Source organism: Podarcis pityusensis (genome assembly GCF_964106645.2).
Source record: "Podarcis pityusensis genome assembly, chromosome: 4".
In the NCBI taxonomy this organism is placed as follows: domain Eukaryota; kingdom Metazoa; phylum Chordata; class Lepidosauria; order Squamata; family Lacertidae; genus Podarcis; species Podarcis pityusensis.
The window spans coordinates 87947554-87972846 of NC_138027.1; positions in this window are offsets into that span (position 1 = coordinate 87947554).

Sequence of the window (25293 nt, forward strand, 5' to 3'; positions counted from 1 at the left end):
TGGGTTTACCCAGCCACTCTGGGCTGCTTCCATAGAAACCAAAAATACAGTAAAATATCACAGATTAAAAACTTCCCTGAACAGGGCTGCCTTAAGATGTCTTCTAAACATCAGGTAGTTATTTATTGCTTTGACATCTGATGGGAGGGCGTTCCACAGGGCGGGCGCCACTACCGAGAAGGCCCTCTGCCTGATTCCCTGTAGCTTTGCTTCTCGCAATGAGGGAACCGCCAGAAGGCCCTCGGTGCTGGACCTCAGCGTCCGGGCAGAACGACGGGGGTGGAGACGCTCCTTCAGGTATACTGGGCCGAGGCCGTTTAGGGCTTTAAAGGTCAACACCAGCACTTTGAACTGTGCTCGGAAACGTACTGGGAGCCAATTTAGGTCTTTCAAGACCGGTGTTATGTGGTCTCGGCGGCCGCCCCCAGTCACCAGTCTAGCTGCCGCATTCTGGATTAGTTGTAGTTTCCGGGTCACCTTCAAAGGTAGCCCCACGTAGAGCGCATTGCAGTAGTCCAAGCGGGAGATAACTAGAGCATGCACCACTCTGGCGAGACAGTCCGTGGGCAGGTAGGGTCTCAGCCTGCGTACCAGGTGGAGTTGGTAGACAGCTGCCCTGGATACAGAATTGACCTGCGCCTCCATGGACAACTGTGAGTCCAAAATGACTCCCAGGCTGAGCACCTGGTCCTTCAGGGGCACAGTTACCCTATTCAGGACCAGGGAGTCCTCCACACCAGCCCGCCCCCTGTCCCCCAAAAACAATACTTCTGTCTTGTCAGGATTCAACTTCAATCCATTAGCCGCCATCCATCCTCCAACCGCCTCCAGGCACTCACACAGGACCTTCACCGCCTTCACTGGTTCTGATTTGAAAGAGAGGTAGAGCTTGTAGGTGTAGCAGAACTAGAGGACTCAGCTCATCAGGATGAATAGGATGGCCCTGAAAGACGCTATGAGTGAAGTAAGTGAAGTAATATATACAACTTTCTAAAGCAGCAGCAGGAAACTTGTAGCCTTCCAGGTGTTGTCGGACTCTAGTTCCCATCAGTAGTAGATAGCATGGCCAGTGCTCAGGGATGATGGGAGCTGCAGTAGAACAATATTTGGAGGGTGAAAGGTTCCTCTTCTCTGCTCTAAAGTGGCCTTATTAACCTACATGTTTAAAATTATCTAACTACACCAGTGTTTTTTGAAAGAAAATGATGTACATGCTGTACATACAATTTGTGAAATATGAATAGAATAAGATTACCAGATTTTTTCCCCAATGAATCCGGGGACACTTTTCAACTTCAGTGGATTTTGTATGGGGACTGATTTGTAAATCCGGGGACTGTCCCAGGGAAATAGGGACGTCTGGTAACCTTAGAACAGAATAGAATAGAATAATAGATTAGACATGTTTTCTGCTTTCTGGTTTGAAAAGACCAAAAAGACCAGCATTCTGAGCACAGTCATACGTCGTGTTGCATTAGGTTCATGTTGTGTCTTTTCGGCTTGTGAACGCAGCAAACCCAGAAGTGTATACTTCTAGGTTTCGCCGCACGTGCACACACAGAAATGTTCTGTGCGCTTTGCACATGCGCAGAAGCGCTCTATCATGCTCCACGCTTGTGCAGAAGCACCGCTCTAGTTGCAGACTTTTTGGGGTACAAATGGCACCCTGGAATGGATTGTGTCTGCAACTAGAGGTATCACTGTACACAGAATGAAGTGCCATATTAATATTTTAATCAGTTCTAGAAAACAAAATTGAACCTTATACTATACTGGCAGGGATTTTTTTCCAGAAAAAAAGTTGTTGAGCTTTTTCTTTTTTTGTTGAAAACAGGGTTAGAGTCTACAAAACATCACCAAGGTTCATGCCCTCTCCCTGATGGCTAAGCAACATCTCCACCACAGCCTTATGGTTAGCTGACTTTAAAACTAGAGTGGTACCTCAGGTTACATATGCTTCAGGTTACATACGCTTCAGGTTACACACTCTGCTAACCCAGAAATAGTGCTTCAGGTTAAGAACTTTGCTTCAGAATAAGAACAGAAGTTGGCCTCCAGCGGCGCGGTGGCAGCAGGAGGCCCCATTAGCTAAAGTGGTGCTTCAGGTTAAGAACAGTTTCAGGTTAAGAATGGACCTCCAGAACGAATTAAGTACTTAACCTGAGGTACCACTGTAATAGAGTTAACTCACAAATTACATACTGAATGATCCCTCCTATTGCACCTCCAACAATATGTTGGAGCAAAATTCTAGGCTGCACTTTTTTCGTCCCGCACAAATCATGCTGGGGCACATTCTATTATTACACTTCATAAGACCCAAGAACACCTACCGATTAGCAGTATATTCCCAAGGAAAATCACCTTGCAACAACATAGCCTTTTAATATGGGAAACATTGGTATTTCTATGCTTTTCTATTGCTCTAACAATTTTCACATCGGTTGGTCGAGCTGAACTGAAGTTTTCTATTGTGCAGCGAGGCAGCAACATTGCTTCCCTTGCTCCATTTCCGTGTTAACGGTAGAAGTTTTCTTGGTCTCAAATGACTGAAGAATTCTAAGATGTATCATGGAATTACTTGCAAGACTGAACATAGGATTTGCCATACAAGATTAAACCACTGATCCATCAAGTCTGATATCTTCCCTCCAACATTGGTCACTTCCTAATGCTTCAGAGGAAGCTCAAAATATATGAAATGCCACGGCAATTTTCAGTGCTGGTTTTTGGTTCGGAAGGGATGAAGGAAGAGACAGAGAGTGCATCACGAGATAGGAAATAAATCTTTCAACTATAAAATAAATAACTACAGATTGTGGACAAATATGCTGTAGTCATATGTCCTGTTTGTGCCACTTTTAGGATAGTTTCTTACCTCCTGGTATTTAGATACCAGTTAAGAGTGTTATCAGCTAAGTAGGGAATATAGCACTGCATAACCTTTGGCTCTCCAGATATTGCTGAACAAAAAATCCTTTCATTCCTGACTACTGGCCAACACTGCTAGGACTCATGGGAGTTGTTGTTCAGAAACATCTGGAGGGCCAAAGGTTCCCTACTCCTGCAATATATGATCACTCAAGGATGTGTACCTGGCAGGTGTTACATGGACAGTAAAATATTTCAGGAAGTAATAATAATAATAATAATAATAATAATAATAATAATAATAATTTTTATTTATACCCCGCCGTCCCCAGCCAAGGCCGGGCTCAGAGTGGCTTACAAGCAATAATAAAAACAAGATGAATGATTACAACTTAAAAACAAAAATAAAATACAACATTAAAATAATGGAACATTAAAATATTAAAATGTAGCCTCATCGCAGGAGGAGAAGGAAAAGAAAAAAGAAAGGGGGGGGGAGGGAATCAAATTGGCTCCAAGCCAAAGGCCAGGTGGAACAACTCCGTCTTACAGGCCCTGCGGAAAGAAATCAGATCCTGCAGGGCCCTGGTCTCATGAGGCAGAGCGTTCCACCAGGCCGGAGCCAGAGTTGAAAAGGCCCTGGCTCTGGTTGAAGCCAATCTAACTTCCTTAGGGCCTGGGACCACTAGGGTGTTGTTATTTATGGACCTTGAGGCTCTCCGTGGGGCATACCAGGAGAGGCAGTCCCGTAGGTACGAGGGTCCTAGGCCGTGAAGGGCTTTAAAGGTCAAAAGCAGCACCTTAAATCTGACCCTGTACTCCACCGGGAGCCAGTGCAGCTTGAAAAGCACTGGGTGAATATGCTCCCATGGCAGAGACCCCGTGAGGAGCCTCGCTGCAGCATTCTGCACCCGCTGGAGTTTCTGGGACAGCTTCAAGGGCAGCCCCGTGTAGAGCGAATTACAGTAGTCAAGCCTGGAGATGACCGTCACATGGATCACTGTGGCCAGGTCGGGGCGGGAAAGGTAAGGGACTTGAAGTAGACTTGAGAAAAGGCATTTCTAAAAAAACAAATGTGCTTTCCAATATCCAACAATATATATATAATAACAAGATACTGTATGAGAACATAGAACACACACACACACACACACACACACACACACACACACACAGAGAGAGAGAGAGAGAGAGAGAGAGAGAGAGAGAGAAAACCACAATAGTGCCCCCCAACCCACACACTCTGATTTTTAGTGGTATTTGCAATAAGTACAATAAGTGGCAGGATGCGGGTGGTGCTGTGGTCTAAACCACAGAGCCTAAGGCTTGCCGATCGGAAGGTTGGCGGTTCAAATCCCCACAATAGGGTGAGCTCCCGTTGCTCGGTCCCAGCTCCTGCCAATCTAGCAGTTCGAAAGCACATCAAGTGCAAGTAGATAAATAGGTACCCGCTGCAACGGGAAGGTAAACAGTGTTTCCGTGTGCTGCTCCGGTTTTGCCAGCAGCGGCTTTGTCATGCTGGCCACATGACCCGGGAGCTGTCTGCGGACAAATGCCGGCTCCCTCGCCCTATAGAGCGAGATGAGCACACAACCCCAGAGTCGTCCGCGACTGGACATAATGGTCAGGGGTAACTTTACCTTTTTATAATGAGTGGCACTGGGGTAGTAAGCAAAAGCATACTTTAAAAGGTTTCTACGGAACAACGCTATTCAGTGGTATGGCATACTAGCACATTCCCATCTCTTTATAGGAGAACTTAATTGAGCTTACAGTTGGATTGTAAACAGCATTTTTGTGTGCTCTGGGACTCGTCACGGTGTCCCATTGCATCAGAAGTGGTTTAATCATGCTGCCCACATGATCTGGAAAGCTGTCTGTAGACAAGTGCCAGCTCCCTTGGCCTGAAGTGAGATGAGCACTGGACCCCATAGTTGCCTTTGACTGGACTTAACCGTCCAGCAGTCCTTTACCTTTACCTTTTACTTACCTTTTACTGTTAATGTATATTGTTGTTGTTTAGTCGTTTAGTCGTGTCCGACTCTTTGTGACCCCATGGACCAGAGCACGCCAGGCACTCCTGTCTTCCACTGCCTCCCACAGTTTGGTCAGACTCATGTTTGTAGCTTCGAGAACACTGTCCAACCATCTCGTCCTCTGTCGTCCCCTTCTCCTTGTGCCCTCTATCTTTCCCAACATCAGGGTCTTTTCCAGGGAGGCTTCTCTTCTCATGAGGTGGCCAAAGTATTGGAGCCTCAGCTTCATGATATTTCCTTCCAGTGAGCACTCAGGGCTGATTTCCTTAAGAATGGATGCGTTTGATCTTCTTGCAGTCCATGGGACTCTCAAGAGTCTCCTCCAGCACCATAATTCAAAAGCATCAATTCTTTGGCGATCAGCCTTCTTTATGGTCCAGCTCTCACTTCCATACATCACTACTGGGAAAACCATGGCTTTAACTATACGGACCTTTGTTGGCAAGGTGATGTATATAGGTGCAACTGAAATGTCAGTATGAGTTACAAATAAGACGAGCTCCTTACCTGGGCTGCAGAACAGCCTATGTAAGTCCTCTCCACTTCAATGTATGTCAGGTTGCACAATTAGTACACTCTGAAGTATACTGTCCTACAGTAATCATAAAATTAGCTTTTCTCATATTGACCAAGTGCAATAAAATAGCCAAATAATCACTAATCTAGTCCAGCAACAGATGGGTTGAGGGAACAAGATGCTTTGTATAACTCAGCTGTATATTGGAATAAAATATCAGCCATCGTTTGACTCAAATTTCTCTTCTATCAAATATAAAGGGTACTTTTCTAAATTGAGCAATTATTCTTCCACTTGTCTTTATAGTAATCACTTTCACTGTCTTTGATGTGTTAACCACCCAACTGCCAATAAAGTTCTATTATTCTTCCTGTTAGACTAGTGATCCTTTTATATGTGTGGCATTGCTGTATGAAACTGACTTATTAGCCTGGCACTGTTCATATTTGTGTGGAAGTTCTACTGAGTTAACTTCAACTGAGTTATGTCCAGAAGCTTTGGACAGAACTGAAGGACATATCTTGCATCTTCAAAAAAAGTACACATTTCCCACCTGAGATATATATATGGGAATTGGCTAGAGGTTATGTCTTTCCTGTTCAGAATCTGTGTTCCTGCCAGAGTTTTGGTCCTGCCAGAGATACCATCCCTCTGACCATTGCTTCTAGACACAGAATTTGTTTTCCAGCAAAAGAAGAGGGATTAAGCACTGTTTTGTATCTTTCTTGAAAGGGCAACAAGGTGAAAATATACATTTTCAACAGTGTAGATTCTGAGAGTGTTAGTTTGATTACATTTTCAGAAAAGGAAGTTAAAGCGTTGCGTTGGGGCAACATTGTGTCCCTTGTGAGCTTCTCTGACAGAGGTTGTTTGTCATTGGATCATGTGTTCTTTGGCTCTTTGGAGCTAAATCTTTATGTGCCTTGGAGTTATTTTATAGTGATAGCTAGGGAATATGCCTCACAGAACTAGACCATGAGTCAACACTGTTTCTTCAGGATAACTGCTGTTTGTTTGCTTTAGGAAACAGGACAGCCTCAGGAAACCTTTGCGGAAACCTGGAGTCTGAAGTGCAGTTTTATACACAAAGCACCAAAGAAGAACAAAAGCTACATCCATCTGAGGCATAAGAGACGGACTTCTGCCAAAACACCTTTTGAAACTAAAAAACCTCTTTCTGTCATGTGCATGATTCTCCACACTTGCTATGGGAAAAACCAGATTAGTATTAAAGACTTCAGTGTGCGCATTTATTCACCCAGATGGCTTTTTGTATGATTGATGTGCACTACTGACAATGACCCAGTCTACTGTTTGCTTAAGGCTGCAATCCTATACAAACTATATGAGAGTAAGCCTTATTAAACTCAATGCGGTTTAACTCCTAGTATGCATGCTAACGATTGCACTGTTGTTTTCATGCATATTCTCTGGGCTTGTGGGGAATCATGGAGCAGCCTTCCCCAGCTTGTCATGTTGACTGATGGAAATTGTAGTCTGTGTTAAGTTGTGGGTGAGCATATCAGATGACACAGTGATTCTTCAAACAGCTCTTGTTTATTCACAGGCCAGGACAGAACTGAAGGGTTCAGTCAGCCTGCTTATATAGAGCTCCAGTACAACGTTACTGTAACAACTTTCTAAAACTATCCAATCACTGAACGTCACTTTCGATCCGTTATTTGCATAACTATCTACAGTACCCCCCTGCTGGCCCAGGGTGAGAACTTCAGTACATAACAGTCTGAAACATCTGGAGGGCACCATGCTGGGGAAAGTTGTCCTAAAGCATTTCACACTAGTGTGCAGTGTGTGCCTTTTCTCATGGCAGTGCCCCATTTCTCCTAATAGACCAGACACCATTGTAAAAAGGGCTCCACCTGAGCAGCTGAGAGGTCCTTCAAACCACACAAATGAGCTTTGCCCCATCCTGCCTTCTTTTTGACATGGGGTAGAGCAAACTTGCCCCCTGGTTAAAGTCAAGGAAGTGTCCCTCTGAAGACACACACACACACACACACACACACACACACACACACAGTCATACCTCCGAAGTCGAACGCAATCAGTTCCGGAAGTCTGTTCGACTTCCAAAACGTTCAGAAACCGAGGTGTGGCTTCCATTGGCTGTAGGAAGCTCTTGCAGCCAATCAGGAGCCACAAAAGCCATGTCAGATGTTCCAAAGAACGTTCACAAACTAGAACACTCACCTCCAGGTTTTCAGCGTTCAGGAGCCAAAACATTCAACTCGTAAGGCGTTCAGGATCCAAGGCACCCAGAGAGAGAGAGAAAGGGAGAGCGAAAGAGAGATGTGCTAAAAATAAATTCATTAATAAAGAGAAGAATTAGCTGTTGGTTTTTTTTAAAGGCAGAACAGGTTGTGTTATCTAAAGGTAAATGCAGCTATAAGTGAGGGTTTTTTCCTTCCCTCAGAAATTTCAGAGTTATTGTTCCCATGGTAACTATAACTCTCCCACATTGTTAAGCAATGCAAGTCATTACTGAATGGTAGTGGCATTGCCATAATTAAGGCAGAAGTTAGGGTTTAATTTGAAAAAAAGAGCTTTTTAAAAATAATATGAAACAAAATAATTCTATAAGAAGTCACCTTCTGTAAATAACATATGAGGTGATTTCTTATCTCAAATAACAAATTAGTCCTAGATAAAGTTTGAAAAAAATCATGATTTTCTTCTTCTTCCAAAAATGAATATTGGCCAATCAAAGGTTTAAAATGATATATTTACAAATACATCTGCCAAACAAAGCTGAAGAAAAAATAAGCTCTTTTAGGTTCTCCTGCTATTCCATCCTCATATTCCCAAAATTACCAGTGGCTGCAGAATCAAACTGGTCATCAGTTCATGATGAATGAAAGCACCATCATTATACTGGCAGCTGACCAAGCTGGTCTGAAAGGAACAAGCGATTGAATGCTATCTATTTGCAAAACCCCAGGGTGACAATTGTAATGAAAGTGGTAAGGCTTCCATGCATTCATGTTCATTACATACAGAGCAGTCCAGCTGCCTCATCCTTCACCCATGGGGCTTTACAGAGTGATAGAGTAACCACCACATCCACAGCATGGCCACTCATTATGGCACCAGCAGCTGAGGAAAAGCAGATCGAGCCTGATAATGGTGGCACTGCCTGTGAAGTAAATATAGGGTGGGAGCTTAAAAAGCAGATTCTTTAAAATGAGATATACCAATGCAATAACTGTACAGTGGTGCCTCGCAAGACGAAATTAATTGGTTCCGCAAGTTTTTTCTTCTTGCGAGTTTTTCGTCTTGCGAAGCACGGTTTCCCATAGGAATGCATTGAAAATCAATTAATGCGTTCCTAGGGAAACCGCTTGCTAGGCTGGCGGTGTGGAGAAGGGCTTTTCTCCCCACCGCAAGCCTTCAGGACAGGTACGGGAACAGAGGGGAAGGCACGCAGCGCTTTCCCTCTGTTCCCGGGGCTTGCGTGGGAGGAGGGTTTTTCCTCCGCACCGCCAACATTCAGAACAGCATTCTGAATGTTGGCGGTGGGAAGGAAAACCCTCCTCCCACCCCAAGTCTTCAGGAAAGCCATCCGAAGCTGGGCGGGGGGAGGAGGCGTTCCCCCCCCGCCCGGCATCGGAGCTTCGTTCCGATGCCGGGCGGGGGGAGGAGGTCCGAGGACAGTGGGGAAGACGCGCTGCGCTTCCCCGCTGTCCCGGAGATTTCCCTATGGGCTGTCGTCTTGCGAAGCAAGCCCATAGGGAAATTCGTTTTGCGAAGCGCCTCCAAAACGGAAAACCCTTTCGTCTAGTGGGTTTTCCGTCTTGCGAGGCGTTCGTCTTGCGGGGTACCACTGTACATTTAACAACAATAAATGGCCAGGTTTAAGGGTGTTTGTATTTCAAATTCTTTAGCCTACAGATTTATTGATTTATTTATTCAGTTTTATTGGGTATTTTTTTATGTTATAACTATTTTTGTTATGTTGCAATTATATATTTTGTATATTGTGATCTTTTCTGTGAACTGCCTGAGACCTCCAGGTATAGGGTGGTATATAAATTCAATAAATAACTAAATAAAATGAAATATTTTTTCATGTGAGCCACCTTGAGCATGGTTTGAATTGTGGAAAGGTGGCAATGCAAATGAAGCAATGTACGTATGCATGTATTAAATCAGTTTAGTTCAAAAAGCAGATAGTATAGTACAGGATCCCCTTCATGGATCACTGCCTTGCTGTGGCGAAGGGGTTTGAAGAACTGCAGATGGTGATAGCAGCCACGAAATTAAAAGACGCCTGCTTCTGGGGAGAAAAGCAATGACAAACCTAGACAGCATCTTAAAAAGCAGAGACATCACCCTGCCAACAAAGGTTCGCATAGTTAAAGCTATGGTTTTCCCAGTAGTGATGTATGAAAGTGAGAGCTGGACCATAAAGAAGGCTGATCGCCAAAGAATTGATGCTTTTGAATTATGGTGCTGGAGGAGACTCTTGAGAGTCCCATGGACTGCAAGAAGATCAAACCTCTCCGTTCTTAAGGAAATCAGCCCTGAGTACTCACTGGAAGGACAGATCCTGAAGCTGAGGCTCCAATTCTTTGGCCACCTCATGAGAAGAGAAGACTCCCTGGAAAAGACCCTGATGTTGGAAAAGATGGAGGGCACAAGGAGAAGGGGACTACAAAGGACGAGATGGTTGGATAATGTTCTCGAAGCTACCAGCATGAGTTTGACCAAACTGCAGGAGGCAGTGGAAGACAGGAGTGCCTGACGTGCTCTGGTCCATGGGGTCACAAAGAGTCAGACACGACTAAACAACTAAACAACAAAGTGTAGAGGCTACCGGATATATTGTGCAAACAAAGGGTCCAATTCTGACCTGCATACTCTGACTTGTGGTATGAGGCAGCTTCCTACTTTCATATGAAAAGAAGTCCAGAGTCCTTTGCTTCTGGTGCTGCAGGATATGTCCATTTATTTGGTTCCATGGAGCTATTGAAATGACAATTTCAGTGAGTATAGGGTTCAAAAACTGTATGATAAAAAAATGTTGCTGTGAACATACCTCTCAAATATCCCAATATCTGCTATGCTTTTCAAAAATAAAATTCATCTTTGTGAGGATGCAAAACATAGACCATCCAAGTGACCCTATTTTCCAGGGACATCCCTGATTTAGAGAAGCTGTCCCAGTTTATGATTTGATCCTTAGGAACCTATTTTTGTTGGAGAAATGTTGGAAGGCATGGAGTTATCCAACCCCCAAGCCATCTGAAGGCAATCCTTTATAGGGAAGTTTAAAAAACAAAAAAGTTTAAGGTTTCATTATGTTTTTATATATGTTGGAAATGGGCAACCGAGTAAGATGTGTGGGGTATAAATAGTAAAATTATCGTTATGGAATGGGACATCCCTATTTTCATAGGAGAAATGCTACAGGGTATGAAAATAAAGCAACAATAAATTAGGAACATAGTCCTATATAGGGGGAAATTCTGAAGACAAATGTGCTTCGTTTGAATATTTGTGATAGCAGTGCCTGCTAATTACTTTCTGAGTCATGCTTTAATAAAACACAGTAACATTGTTACTCTCTGTGCTCAGCAAACTAGTTCTATACTGTTGAAATTTGCTAACTCATAGCAGTGTCTGAGAAGACTTGGAAAACGATGAGATTTGCAAATTACTGGAGAGATAAGTGGACATTATTGGGCATCAGCATTGAACTACAAAATGTATTTATGGTAAAATTATGTTGTCCTTTCAGTTTTAATAATTCACGGTGTTACCACAAATTATACTACAGTTGAATACAAGCCTATGACATCTGTCTCTTTGTTGCTTTGGGCTCATATCCAACCTTTGTTTTGATTATCCCTAAGTTCAGGATCCCTGCTTGCCATTTATTTGGTGGCTCTGTGAAGCAGTCCTGCATGTACACCACTAGAGATATGTAAGGTTCCTATGCAAAACAGACAATCTAAGATTATTGATGTACACATGTACTTGATATCCAATGCATGGATACTTATTATGAGTTCCTGAAAACATCTTTCTTTCTTTCTTTCTTTCTTTCTTTCCTTCCTTCCTTCCTTCCTTCCTTCCTTCCTTCCTTCCTTCCTTCCTTCCTTCCTTCCTGCTTTTCATATACACACCCTTCCATTCTCATTCCTCAATTTGCCTTTCCTATCCCATCTTTCACCTTTTGCCCAATATCTCATCTTGATCTGTCTCTCTCTTAAAACTTCATCCTAGTCATCTAATGGTACTATAAACCACAATAATGGATATTGTAACAGAAATGGAATTTTATTTATATAAACCCTCAGTACAGCTTTATATGGCTATTAAACTTTTACTGGGGAATGAGCAGAGCTTACTTTCAGAGGACATTACTGTTAGATAGTTAAATGAAAATTAGGAAAGTGCTACTAACAAGGAAAGTCGTCCGCTAAACTGGCTATTTTGGAGCAACCAAAATATAGAACCCAGCAGAACAGTCCTATACCTGAGGTGCACATACCACTGAATTCAATGGGACTTACTCCTAAGTAGGTGGGTTTAAGAGTGCATACTAAGAGTGTGCATTGGCTCTGTGTGAGAGTAAAATAACAATGCAACTCTGGTTGATTGAAAGATTTCACCCCCTCCTGAAAGTGGGATGTCAATATTACCTCCAAGCTGGATCAGAGCCTCCACAAATTTTCATGTCACTCAGTTGTTTCTGTACTCTTCTGTACTATAGTTCTTTTTTCTATCTCTATATTTCTCTAGGTCCAAAAAGTTGCCCTCAGAGCACTGAAGAGGTCTGGATTTTCTTGTTGTTAAAAGTAGAGTAGCAGAGAACTTTAAAAAAGAAAAAGAAAAGTACACACACACACACACACACACACACACACAATGTTGTTCTGCTCTAACAACAACAAAGAACAGCTCTTCCGAACTCTACAGCCAACATTTCAGACTGTCTTCTGCCATAAGGCCTATTAGGTTTGTTGGGGACCTTAACTGTGATGCAGAAGGGAGTTTTATGTGTGTATCTGGTGTTGATGTGCATCACAATAAGCACCCACCCAGTTTATACAATTGACATTCTTCAAAAAAGAAGAAAGGGTCATGAAAATTGGGTGTCCAGGTCACACCAGTGTGGTGTAGTGGTTAAAAGCGGTAGTCTCGTAATCTGGGGAACCGGGTTCGCGTCTCCGCTCCTCCACATGCAGCTGCTGGGTGACCTTGGGCCAGTCACACTTCTTTGAAGTCTCTCAGCCCCACCCACCTCACAGAGTGTTTGTTGTGGGGGAGGAAGGGAAAGGAGAATGTTAGCAGCTTTGAGACTCCTTAAAGGGAGTGAAAGGCAGGATATCAAATCCAAACTCTTCTTCTTCTTCTTCTTCTTCTTCTGCATGTTTGATAGCCCAGCAATTGTCTGACGTGGCCCACAATAATAATGTCTGAGGCAACTAAATGTATGATCCCCAAGATCAATGGTTACTGATTAGTACTGATTAAATCAATTCCCATTGTTCCAGTGTTGTTTTACTGTCAGCATGCTATGAACCTCAGACCATTTGTTGACCCTTGAGCTAAAGCTTGGTGGTCCACTTCCGGAAACTGAGTAGTTCCTTACTAATTGGTACTACAAAAATTTGGTCTCTTCAGTTAACGCTTGCACAAATATTGTGTAAATGTAGCTATGGGAGTGGGTGCCAGGAGAAGGTCAGTAATCACTCATATAGCTTTTGTGAAGTTAGCTCCTTATTCAAAGAAACAAGGCAGCTCAGAAGGCCAAAGCTGGAGGGCACAGCAACTGGGCTGCTCTCTGCCACAAACTCTTTCTGCTCACTAAACCCTGTTACCACTTCAGCTTCCAATACTCCTCCTCCCAGTGTGCTGTCTCTTCTCCCTATGGCCAGTCGTCCTACCACCAGGCATGCCAACTTGATTAAAATATTGGGGGGGGGCAGGTAAGCCCCGCCCAACATAATCAATCAAAGACATGGCATACACAAACCATTTGAATTTCAATCTCCATCAACTTGAGGGGCAGCCTCCTTAAATATTTTATTGGCAGGGGCAAAGGGATCTCGGCCACTATGCCCACCACCAACCCCTCTGGCTCTGAGCCTTCTTCCCTCGGGGTTCCTCAGCTGGTGCCTCCAACCTCTCCTCTTCAACCAGGCAGTCCATAACACCACCTCCCTTCCCTCTATGATATTCTCTCCTCTGTGCTTAAGATTTACATACAGTAATATCAGTTATTAGATTATTTCTTCTCTTGCCAATATATTTCTTGAAATGAAAGAGTGCCCTTTGATGTATCTTTTATTGAAAGCCTTGTGTTAAACAGCTGTCTATTTTTTATCCATTTGAAGACAGTTTCAGTGCCACTTCTTCCCTTTGACAGGGGTCAAAGGAAAAGCATCTTCATCAAAGAAATTTTATTAGCCATAAAGAGAACTTCTATAAAGCTGGGGATGTGCCGAGGTAATACAAGTTGGAATATTTTCACTATCCATTGGCTTTAATTGTTCAAATAAGACAACTAAGCCCTCTTGCCCAGATGTGTTTGCCGAGATAAGCCACCAGAATCAGAAGCAGGATTGATGTAGCTTCACCGTGATGAAAAATAATGATTCTTTTCTACCTCTGTCAATCCAGCTTCCATACCTTAGTCATAGGAAATGTATAAAAATATAAATGCATGCAGTGATATTGTAACTTGCTAATAAGAACTTGTTTAATATTATGATAAATGGTTCGGTACTGCACATGCAGAGGGCAAGGTGAAAAGTACTGTATTTTTTGCTCTATAAGACTCATTTTTCCCTCCTTAAAAGTAAGGGGAAATGTGTGTGCGTCTTATGGAGCGAATACAGGCTGCGCAGCTATCCCAGAAGGCAGAACAGCAAGAGGGATCGCTGCTTTCACTGCGCAGCGATCCCTCTTGTTGTTCTGGCTTCTGAGATTCAGAATATATTTTTTCTTGTTTTCCTCCTCCAAAAACTAAGTGCGTCTTATGGTCTGGTGCATCGAGCAAAAAAATACGGTAACTTCTAATTTGGCTCCACTATAGCCCTTCCTACCCCACCAGATGTCTTCACATTTCTACACTACAACTCAATGGTCCATTCACTTCAAGCAGATGTTCTTGCACCACACTTAGAGCAAGGTCAACCACTGGGTCATCTTCAGAACCCCAAGCTCTTATATCTGGCACCTGGTGGCCCTACCAAGTTTTGAATGAAGATATCCCTCACAATCCTACTCATAAGGAAAACTGAGAGGTACACAAGCTTTAGAAACAGAGGAAGTCCATGCATTAATGTTACCTCTTTGTGACAGATTTTGTTTGTAATGCCCCAGCTATGAATACATGCATACTAGAGCTACAACTATTGTGAAACCCATCCTTCTAGATGGCACCAACTTTATTTTTGAACTATGAGAGCAGTAGTTTGAGAAGATCCAGTTTTTTCTTCCCCTCCAGATACTGTTGGACATCAGTTCCCAACATCCCTGACCATTGGCTAGGGGGACTGTCCCTAAGGGGAAATGGAGCCCATCAACACACAAATTCCCCATCTCTGCATTAGAGCAACAAACTTGGACAAGCTATGACCAGGCTTGTCAAGAAACATATTTTTGAGGAGAAATTTAAATGTTCTTTTGAAATGCTGTTTAGATTGTACATGGTTAACTGTCTAAAGGAGAAAAGGAAACCCTGGTCTTGAAGCCACAGAGATGTATTTTATTGGGGTTCAGTGGGCAGGCTGCCCAAAATCAGTTGAATTGTTACTGTTGCTGAAGAAAGGATATGTAACTTATGAAGTTTCCAGTATATCAGTTGACTGAAGAATTTGATGTTTATATGATTCAATGGAATATGAGAGGGTCAGAATGTGAGACATCCTTTTGTAGTAATTTAATTCAAACCTATTGGTCCATTGTTATAGGCCTATGAAATTTAGGTTTGCACTCTAGCTGGAGAGAATAAAAGGCTCAGGGGTCAGTCAGTAGGACAGAAGAGTCAGGCAGTCTTTGTAAAACTGTGAAGTGATTTAGTAAGGGATTTAAGGACTCCAAAGAGGCTGGAGACAAGCATGAGAGAGTCTGAGGATGGAAGCAGCAGTGGCCATGGAAAGATAGCAAGAGAGACTAGGAGCTAAGGAATTCAGGTGGAGCCAATGCATTAAAGCTGAAAATCATCAAAGGAAGGAACTAGGGGGTCTGTAAAGAGGAGTGGAAGAAGCTCACCTTTGGAGGTGAGCTGAGACCAGTGTGTCAGAACATAGCAAGTAACACAAAGAAAAACTGAGTCCCTAACCAGAGAGATGACTTCTAACTAAAGCTTACAAAACAATTGTGGGGAAAGAGAACCTGTCCAGAAAGGAGAAGACTTCAAGTGAAGCCCTTTAATCAGTCTGTGATTTAATTGGAGGGGAGCACTAAAAGAGGGCAGTTGGCTAGTGGCATTAGTACAGGGATAGGAACCGAAACAAGTATATAGACATCTGGTTAGCTCAGTTGGTTAAAGAGTGGAGCTGATAACGCCAAGGCTGCAAGTTTGATCCCTATATAGGACTGCTGCATATTCCTACATTGCTGGGGATGGGGGCGGGATGAGGATTAGATGCTCCTCAAGGTCCCTTCTACAATTCTATGATTTTAAGCCTGTCCAGATGTTTAGAAAGTTGATGTTTCCATCTATGATTCTGTGATCTCTTTGAGGTAAAAGAACATCATTAAAAAAAAAATCCCAGAGCAACATTAATATATATGAAAGCCTTCTTCAAGTCAAGTAAAGTTATAGAATCAACACTTAAATAATCATATTTTATATTATTTTAAGTTTTTGTACATTATAAGGCATTTGCTTTGATTTCCAAACCCTAGTCTTCATTCCATGCTAGTGGTCAGCAACCATTTGCAAGGAAAGAGTACAAAGGTATAAGTTATTTGAATCTAAATGGTGGTACTGGGATGATAAATGGCATTATGAAATAAGGTATTTACAATTTATGGTGTATGTGGCAGGGATCCTGCATACAGTAACATTGTGGGCATAGTAAACCACAGCAGTTCCGATAGCTTTCAACTTATTTCATGGCAGTTGGCGTGATACAGAAACATTTAAGTCCAACTCTCTACCAAGGCTTCAGCTGAATGGACCTGAGCCGGGCCTGCTGGAGAATTGATCTACTGGACATTTGAAGACAAGGGTGTGAAACCTTTTCCTCCTAAGGACCACACATTTTCTTATGGGAAACCTTCCAGAGGCCCCAAGCCAGTGTTGGCTGTGGCAAAAGTGGCTCTAGTCAGATAAACACCAGCAAATTGTATTATCACAGTTCCAGCTAGGGAAAACCAGAAAAACATGGAACAGGTCTAGTGAGGAGCATGGCCTGGTACGAGTGGCCTTGACAGACTCTTGAGGGCCAGATAGACCTGGGCACAGGCAATATTTGGCCCCCAGGCCAAGGGTTTCCTATCCCTGCTTCAACAGAGAGATGTGAGGTCTCAGTTTGAAGTAATTGGTGTGTCACCGTCCAGCCCTGCCATGACAATGGCAGTGCACTAAGCATCAGGTGTGCCGGGCTCAAAGGGACAATTCTACTGGAGCCCTATGAAAATCTGCTTCTCTTTTTTTTTAAAAAAAAGATATTTATTAAAGTTTCAAAAAATACAAAAAATACAGAATACAAAAAGAAGAATAAAGTTTTTTTAAAAAAATATAACCAAAAAAAGTAAATATATATATATATATATATATAAAGAAACATACCAAATAGACAGTTAAAAAGACATTAATTTTCCATAACCTATCTTCCCTATACTTATTTCCCCGGACCTCCTCATACCTCCCTTTTTTGTATTCCAGTTCAGTTTGTTAGTTCAGCAAATCCTTACCATTAAAATTACCCAGTTGCAAACCTTTTTTCATATCTCTTAAAGTATTACAGCTAAAAACCTCTTAGTTTCTATCCAACATCCTTCTAAAATTCCTTAATTTTACAATATTTCTGTAAATAATCTTTAAATTTCTTTCAGTCTTCTTTCACCGACTCTTCTCTCTGGTCTCGGATTCTGCCAGTCATTTCCGCCAGTTCCATGTAGTCAATCACCTTCATCTGCCATTCTTCCAGAGTGGGTAGATCTTGTGTCTTCCAATACTTTGCGATAAGTATTCTTGCTGCTGTTGTAGCATACATAAAAAAGGTTCTATCCTTCTTTGGCACCAATTGGCCGACCATGCCCAGGAGAAAGGCCTCTGGTTTCTTCAGGAAGGTATCTGCTTCTCATCCAGTTCTCTGTGCATACAGGAATTTGTACAATTTATCTTACATGCAAGCTTGTAGCTAATGAATGTAGCATCTGATTTATATGTGATGTAATTACAGTATAAAATAAATATGACTTCAATTATTATTATTATTATTATTATTGTTTTGGAGTGGCAGTTTTGTCAACAAATGTTCTAAGGCTCAGGCAGGTAAGCAATGCTTTTTCTGAGCATGCAATACATCTATGTGCTTAAACATACCCATAAACTTAATTCATCTGTAAAATGAGATAATCCATCTTTCTGTATAAACAAGCCACTCTGTGTTTGGCTCCTCTGGCTTGCTTATTCTTTGACAACAAAGAGCCCATGATCGAATGGTAAAACACTGCTTAATGCTCAGGGCCCCACATTCCAATAAGAGAAATGAAAGTAATAAATATCATTTTTATGCTATTAATTTTTACTGATCTTTAACTTCAGCAGAACGAAGCCTGGAGCAGAGACAATCATATAAGCAGGTAAAATAAACAGGATTTGCATAAAAGATGTTGTCCTTTCCACTACAGGTTTACGGTCTACAAAAAAGTACACAGGGGATAGAATTCGGTAAGACATGGTTATGTAACTGGAGCAGTGATTCTCATAGTGCAAGAATGGATAAACTGTGGCTCTTCACATGCTGTTAGACTGAAGCTTCCATCATCCTTCATTGGCCATTCTGGCAGAGAGCTGGAATTCAGCAACATTTGAAGGACCACAATTCACTATTCCTTACCATAGTGTATGCTTAAGATAATATGTCTTAAGTAAGGCCCCTTTGATGGGACGTGGGTGGCACTGTGGTCTAAACCACAGAGCCTAGGGCTTGCCAATCAGAAGGTCGGTGGTTCGAATCCCCACAACGGGGTGAGCTCCTGTTGCTCGGTCCCAGCTCCTGCCCACCTAGCAGTTCAAGAGCACGTCAAAGTGCAAGGAGATAAATAGATACTGCTCTGGCAGAAAGGTAAACGGCGTTTCCGTGCACTGCTCTGGCTCACCAGAAGCGGCTTAGTCATGCTGGCCACATGACCCAGAAGCTGTATGCCGGCTCCCTCAGCCAGTAAAGCAAGATGAGCGTGTAAAGCATGTAAAGCTTGGCCAGTAAAGCAAGATACATTTTGGAGGTTTACATCAATAATAAAATAGTCAACTCCTAGGGGCCAAGGCTTCTTCGCTCCCCCTAATAAAATATTTGAGGGGGTTGCCCTCCCAAGTTGATGGGCATTGCCATTCAAATGTGTGTGCAAGGCATCTTGTGATCAATTATGCAGGGTGGGGCTCACCTGCCCCCCAAATATTTTATTCAAGGTGGCACTCCTGGCAGAAGACAGGTCTGAGAAAGGAAAACCCAAAGAGCTATGGTTCCAGCTGAACTAAGAGATAATTAGCTGAACTAATTTATCAACTCTCCTTCTGAGGCATCTAGGTGAAATTTGAATGCGTGAATTTCAATCCTAACCTGGCTTCTGTTTCAGTGTATCTGAAGAAGTGTGCATGCACATGAAAGCTCATACCAATAACAAACTTAGTTGGTCTCTAAGGTGCTACTGGAAGGAGTTTTTTATTTTGTTTCGACTACGGCAGACCAACACGGCTGCCTACCTATAACTAGAACTATGGAAGGCACCACATTGAGCTGCATGAAATGGAAGTCCATCAACCTCACCAAGAAACTTACACAGGTACAGACTGACATCTTTCTGACTAAATGCAATAACCTGGACATTATATAGAAGGGTCTGGTGACTTCTGTTTCAGTGTATCTGAAGAAGTGTGCATGCACACGAAAACTCATACCAATAACAAATTTAGTTGGTCTCTAAGGTGCTACTGGAAGGAATTTTTTAAATTTGTTTAAACCTAACCAAGTTTTACTGGGATAAGCCTCATTGATTTCACCAAGACAAGAAAAGAAGGAAACAACCATTGGAGTATCTAGTTCAGTATTGTCAAAACCAGGTAGTCTTTAAGAGGAGATATTGGGCCCCACTCTACAACTGTGGTAAACTATTGTCCGGGGGATACTTCAATCCCATTCTGTTAAAACAAACAAACAAACAAACAAACAAACAAACAAACAAACAAACACATGGGCTAGCATTCAGAAATAGGATCTCCTCAACATAACACAGTGTCCCTTCTTATGTGACCATCATATGGTAGAAGGTGCTAAAACCCAGCTACTTACAGCACTGCAAAAGTAAGCCTATCCTTTGGTTTCTTATCATGACACTGTTACTCCTTCTGGAGTGTTGAACAATCTTGGCATGGTTTGGAGCCCTATCATGAGTTCTTCCCATGTTGCACAAGACCTCTGAAATTATTAAGGAGTTGGGGGCAGTGCCTCCATTCAACATGGACACCATGAAGCTAAGTTGATAAAGGACCTTTGTGGAACGAATGAGAGTCCCTTTGCAGGACTGAAAAGAACCCCCCAAAAATGATACTTTCAATTTACTCAATTTCAGCACCATATCAAATGAAGCAAATTTTAAAGCATTGGGAAATTACCATCCATAGCCCACATTTTATTGAAAGAAAGATCAGTTGTCCGCTCCTCACAACCCGGGTTGGTGTTAGCTTAATATACCTACCTCTAGTTTTCCAAAGTAAGAAGCATTTCAATAATAATAATAAAACTGATGGAATTGCTCATGTGAGACTCTATATTAGTTTCTTTCTTTCTCCACTGGAAATGTTTTTGCCAAAATGAAACTCGAATGCCTACTTCCATGGGACATCACAGCTAGAAAAAGTTCTTGTATGATTAAAAGAGTTATTTCTGACATTTCCCCCTCCCTCCTGAGCTTGTCAGAGATGGAGATGCCGACCTTTTTTGTTCCAGGAGAAATGAAAAGCAAAGGCACCACTTTAACAAGACATAACGGTTTTGACAAACCATAGTACAAGAAATGCAAAAATCCAGCAAAGGCATTTAGTCATTCATCTCCCAGTCAAGATAATTACAGCTGTCAAGCATGGTTGTGCTGTGGGATTCTTTGTCCAGAGGGTTCCTTATTTTCCTCTTCCATCTCTTGCTGTCAATGGGTAGCAGCCATCAATGTCAACGTCAAATTCTACGCATCAGTATTTGCGGCAGTGCAAGAACCTTTCCTTTCAAATGTCTATGTTTCAGCTTGCCAGTCTCCTTGCAGTCACGCAAGCAGTGGATGGTGCATAACTTTTGTAGCACTGAAAACACACTTCAAATGTGTTCCAGATACAGAGAGCATTTGCAGGGGAAACAACTTGCCCTACAACTGCGTACAGAGGCAGGAGGTGGTAGGGGCAGTTCCAGTTTTCTATCATATGCTGTGGCTCTTCGCCACTTACTGCCTTTTCCTACTAGGGCAAAAGGAGGAAACGGCTTAGATTTTTGGCACTGAAAAAGAAGGGGCATGTCTTTAATGTATCATTGTTAAAAACAAGGCAAACAGTCAATTTTAGGATTATACCTACAAACAGAGAAGTTGGGTGAAGCTCAGGAGATGGTATCATAGTTAACCAACAGTCCTATTGATGAACACATCCAAACCCCGTTCAGCAGTAGCGCAGCTGTTTCTGCTGCTTTGCCTAAGCCTGGCAGTCTTCCAAGTAGGGTCATCAGGTCATGTGACTAATCAGGTCATGTGACCAAGTCCCCCCTTTTGGGGGACTTACACCTGTCTCAACTCAGCCAGCTGAACCCTGATTAAATTGGGATGGACCAGTTACACCAGCATATATTTGGCTGAGCTGAGATTTGGGGCTACAAGACAGCTGAACCTGGCTGAGCTAGGAATCAGCCAGTGGAACTGGAAACCCAGTACATCCTATGCTGCTCATCAAAACATAGCTTGCCATAGGATTGCCCCCAGATACAATTTAAATCAGTCTTCACCAACCTTCTCCCTTCCAGATATTTCTGGGTACAACTCCCTTCAGCTCCACACAGAACAGTTGATGGGTGATTTAACACACCATGTATATTTAAGCCAAGTAGTGGACACCACAGGAACGCGGGTGGCACTGTAGGTTAAACCACAGAGCCTAGGAGACTTGCTGATCAGAAGGTCGTGGTTCGAATCGCCGCAATGGGGTGAGCTCCCATTGCTTAGTCCCTGCTCCTGCCAACCTAGCAGTTTGAAAGCATGTCAAAAGTGCAAGTAGATAAATAGGTACCGCTCCAGTGGGAAGGTAAACGGCGTTTCCGTGTGCTGCTCTGGTTCACCAGAAGGGGCTTAGTCATGCTGGCCACATGACCCAGAAGCTGTACGCCGGCTCCCTCGGCCAATAAAGCGAGATGAGCGCAACAACCCCAGAGTCGGTCACAACTGGACCTAATGGTCAGGGGTCCCTTTACCTTTACCTTTAGTGGACACCACACAGAGAAATAAAAACCTCAGTGATCTCCCAGGCTTTGGAAGAAACAAGCTTTGCTGCCCCAATGCTTTTCTAACCCAGTTCCCCCCCCCCAAAAAAATAATAATATGAAATTATTTATACAGCTCCCATCAAACAAAACCCCAATATTTTCAAAAGAAATAAAATATCATTATAAACCATTGAAAATTACCATAAAATTGACTGGTTTGCCTTAGAAGTTTTAACCACTAAATAGGCCTGGTGACACAAAAGGTTCTCAAGAGATGTATGAAGGTTAGACGTGAGGAAACTTGCATAATCTCTACTAGAAGAGGATTCCACAGCATGGGATTGGTGGCATTAAATACCCAACTGCAAATCAAAGCAATTTCTTGGGAGGCTGCTTAAGCCAATACAGACAAAAACAAAGATAATTATAGGTTATGCTCACTGTACTCCTTCACTTACCTACTGAATTTTAATATGGAGTCTCCATTTAGGTATCATAGCTAAGAGCCCCTGAAAAACAAGTGAGTTTCTCTAAAGCATTTAAAAAGCTTTTTTAGGTCAGTGGGCATACCACATATTGTGATAATAAGTTAAATATGCTAAGGGAGCTAAATATGTTAAATAGAATCATAGACTTGTAAAGTTGGAAGGGACCCCAAAGGTCATCTAGTCCAATCCCTTGCAATGTAGGAATCTCAGCAAAACATCCATGACAGATGACCCCCCAACCCCTGCTTACAAACCTTCAAGGGAAGAGAGTCCACAACCTCCTGAGGGAAACCATTCCACTGTCGCACAGCTCTTACTGATAGAAAGTTTTACCTGATGTTTAGTCAGAATCTCCTTTCTTGTAACTTGAAGGCATTGGTTTGAGTCCTACCCTCCAGAGAAGGAGAAAACAAGCTTGCTCCATCTTCCATGTGACAGCCCGTGAGATATTTGAAGATGGCTATCATATCTCCTCTAAACATACCGAGCTCCTTCAACCATTCCTCATAAGGCTTGGTTTCCAGACCCTTGATCATCTTGGTTGCCCTCCTCTGCACACGTTCCAGCTTGTCAACATCCTTCTTAAATTGTGATGCCCAGAACAGGATGCAGTATTCCAGGTCTGACCAAGGCAGAACAGAGCGCTACTATTACTTCCCTTGATCTAGACAGTATACTTCTGCTGATTCAGCCTAGAATAGCGTTAGCTTCTTTTGTTGCTGCATCACACTGTTGACTCGCTGTTGAAATATGAGTCAAATATGTCAAGGGAACAATCCTGTTGCACATAAAACCAGCATAAAGCAAGTCAGTGTGAGTTAGTTAGGTATACAGTTATAGCAGATCCAAACGCCAGCCAGCAGCTGGGTTACCTCTTTAAAAATAGTGTTCAATCTGATATAAATTCTGAACAATTGCTCCATAGTTATTTCTTAATATTAAATATGATGTAAACACCTCTTTACTTTCCTCAGTCACAGTTATGGCTACCATTATGATTTTTTTTAAAAAAAAAAATTCTTTAGATTGATTTGCACGTCTTACTGAATTTTTACAGCTTTATTCTCAAAAATCAATAAACACATATTAACTTTTTTGTTTTGTTTTTTTAAAAAGTGTTCTGTGCTGGGTTGTCAGATCACAAGACTGAGCTGAAAGGGCTTAGAATTCAACTTTAGTCTCACTTCTCCGGTCCTAACCCGCCGCACCCCCAGAACACCTCATTTTGGGAACTTACACCAATGTAGGCTCAGTCAGCTTTGGGATAAGCAAGTTACACCAGTATATATTCAGCCGAGCAAGCATGGGAGACTTAACGCTGGCTGAGCTTGGTTGAGCCAGGAATCAACCAGCTGAGCTGGAGATATGCTTAGTGTGGGTGGCACTGTGATCTAAATCACTGAGCCTCTTGGGCTTGCCTATCAGAAGGTTGGTGGTTTGAATCCCCATGATAGAGTGAACTCCTGTTGCTCTGTTCCAGCTCCTGCCAACCTAGCAGTTTGAAAGCACGCCAGTGCAAGTAGATAAATAGGTACCACTGTGGTGGGAAGGTAAACAGCGTTTCAGTGCCCTCTGGCTTCCCTCACGATGTCCCATTGCATCAGAAAAGCTGTATACATGACCTGGAAAGCTGTGAACAAACGTCGGCTCCCTTGGCCTGAAAGCGAGATGAGCGCCACAACCCCATAGTTGCCATTGACAGGACTTAACCATCCAGGGGTCCTTTACCTTTTTACTTTTCATGCTGCTTGCTGAACTGCTCGTATCAGCAGATCTTGCCATAGGATTGCCCCCCTATTTCTGAAGAAATGCTATCAACTTGTTCCCCCCCCCTCCATTGGAATGAGTAGAAATTCTTCAGTTTGTTATGGATATTAAAGAAAAACAAATTAATTTTAGCCTCAAAAGCTTTTGCAGTTTTCTTCAGGAAGTTTAATTGTGACATCCTACAACATCCAGAATGTTGTAGGACCTTTGATAAATAGCCTGTCTTATTATTGTTTGTCTAGCTCTCATAATACTATATTTTTTTTAAAAAAATATGAGATAGATATAACCATTTCACAATGGTTCCACTATATTCCACTACAGTTCTGGAAATGGTGTTTACAACAATTGAAAGCTCAAATATAATGTGGAAATCAACAGTTGGGGAAATGTGAAAATGGAATAAAGTGCCATATGAATGCAGCCTTTGTTACTACATATCTGAATCCACAATAAGCTCAGGCATGTATACTTCCTTCATGAGAGACCTTTTATTTCCTAGCTAGCTGATATCTCAATTCCTGAGGTATGATACTTGCCTGAGGGGAATGAAAATGTGACAAGCTTTGACTGAATTATCCCCATTGCATTACGTCTGTTTGAAATCCTGAAAAAGAACATAACAATCAAAGCAGGTACAAGTGTACAAAGCTACAGAGGGGGAAAAAATTCTAATCAATCAGGCTGAAGCCCTTGCATTATAGTTTCATAATGCTGGAAACAAGGAATGCAGACAGTGCCTGTCAAGGTTACCTTTGCTATTTATTTTTTATTGCTTGTGTAAGCTTTTATATGATCTTAAAACAAACAAAAAAACCCCAAAACCTGGAAATTTAACATTTTGTTTTACAACATAATGCTATTCTTAAACCTCACAACAACCAAGGTGAGAAATACAGAAAGGGATATGTTTCCTTTTCGAACAAGTTCCTACATCACTGTCAAAT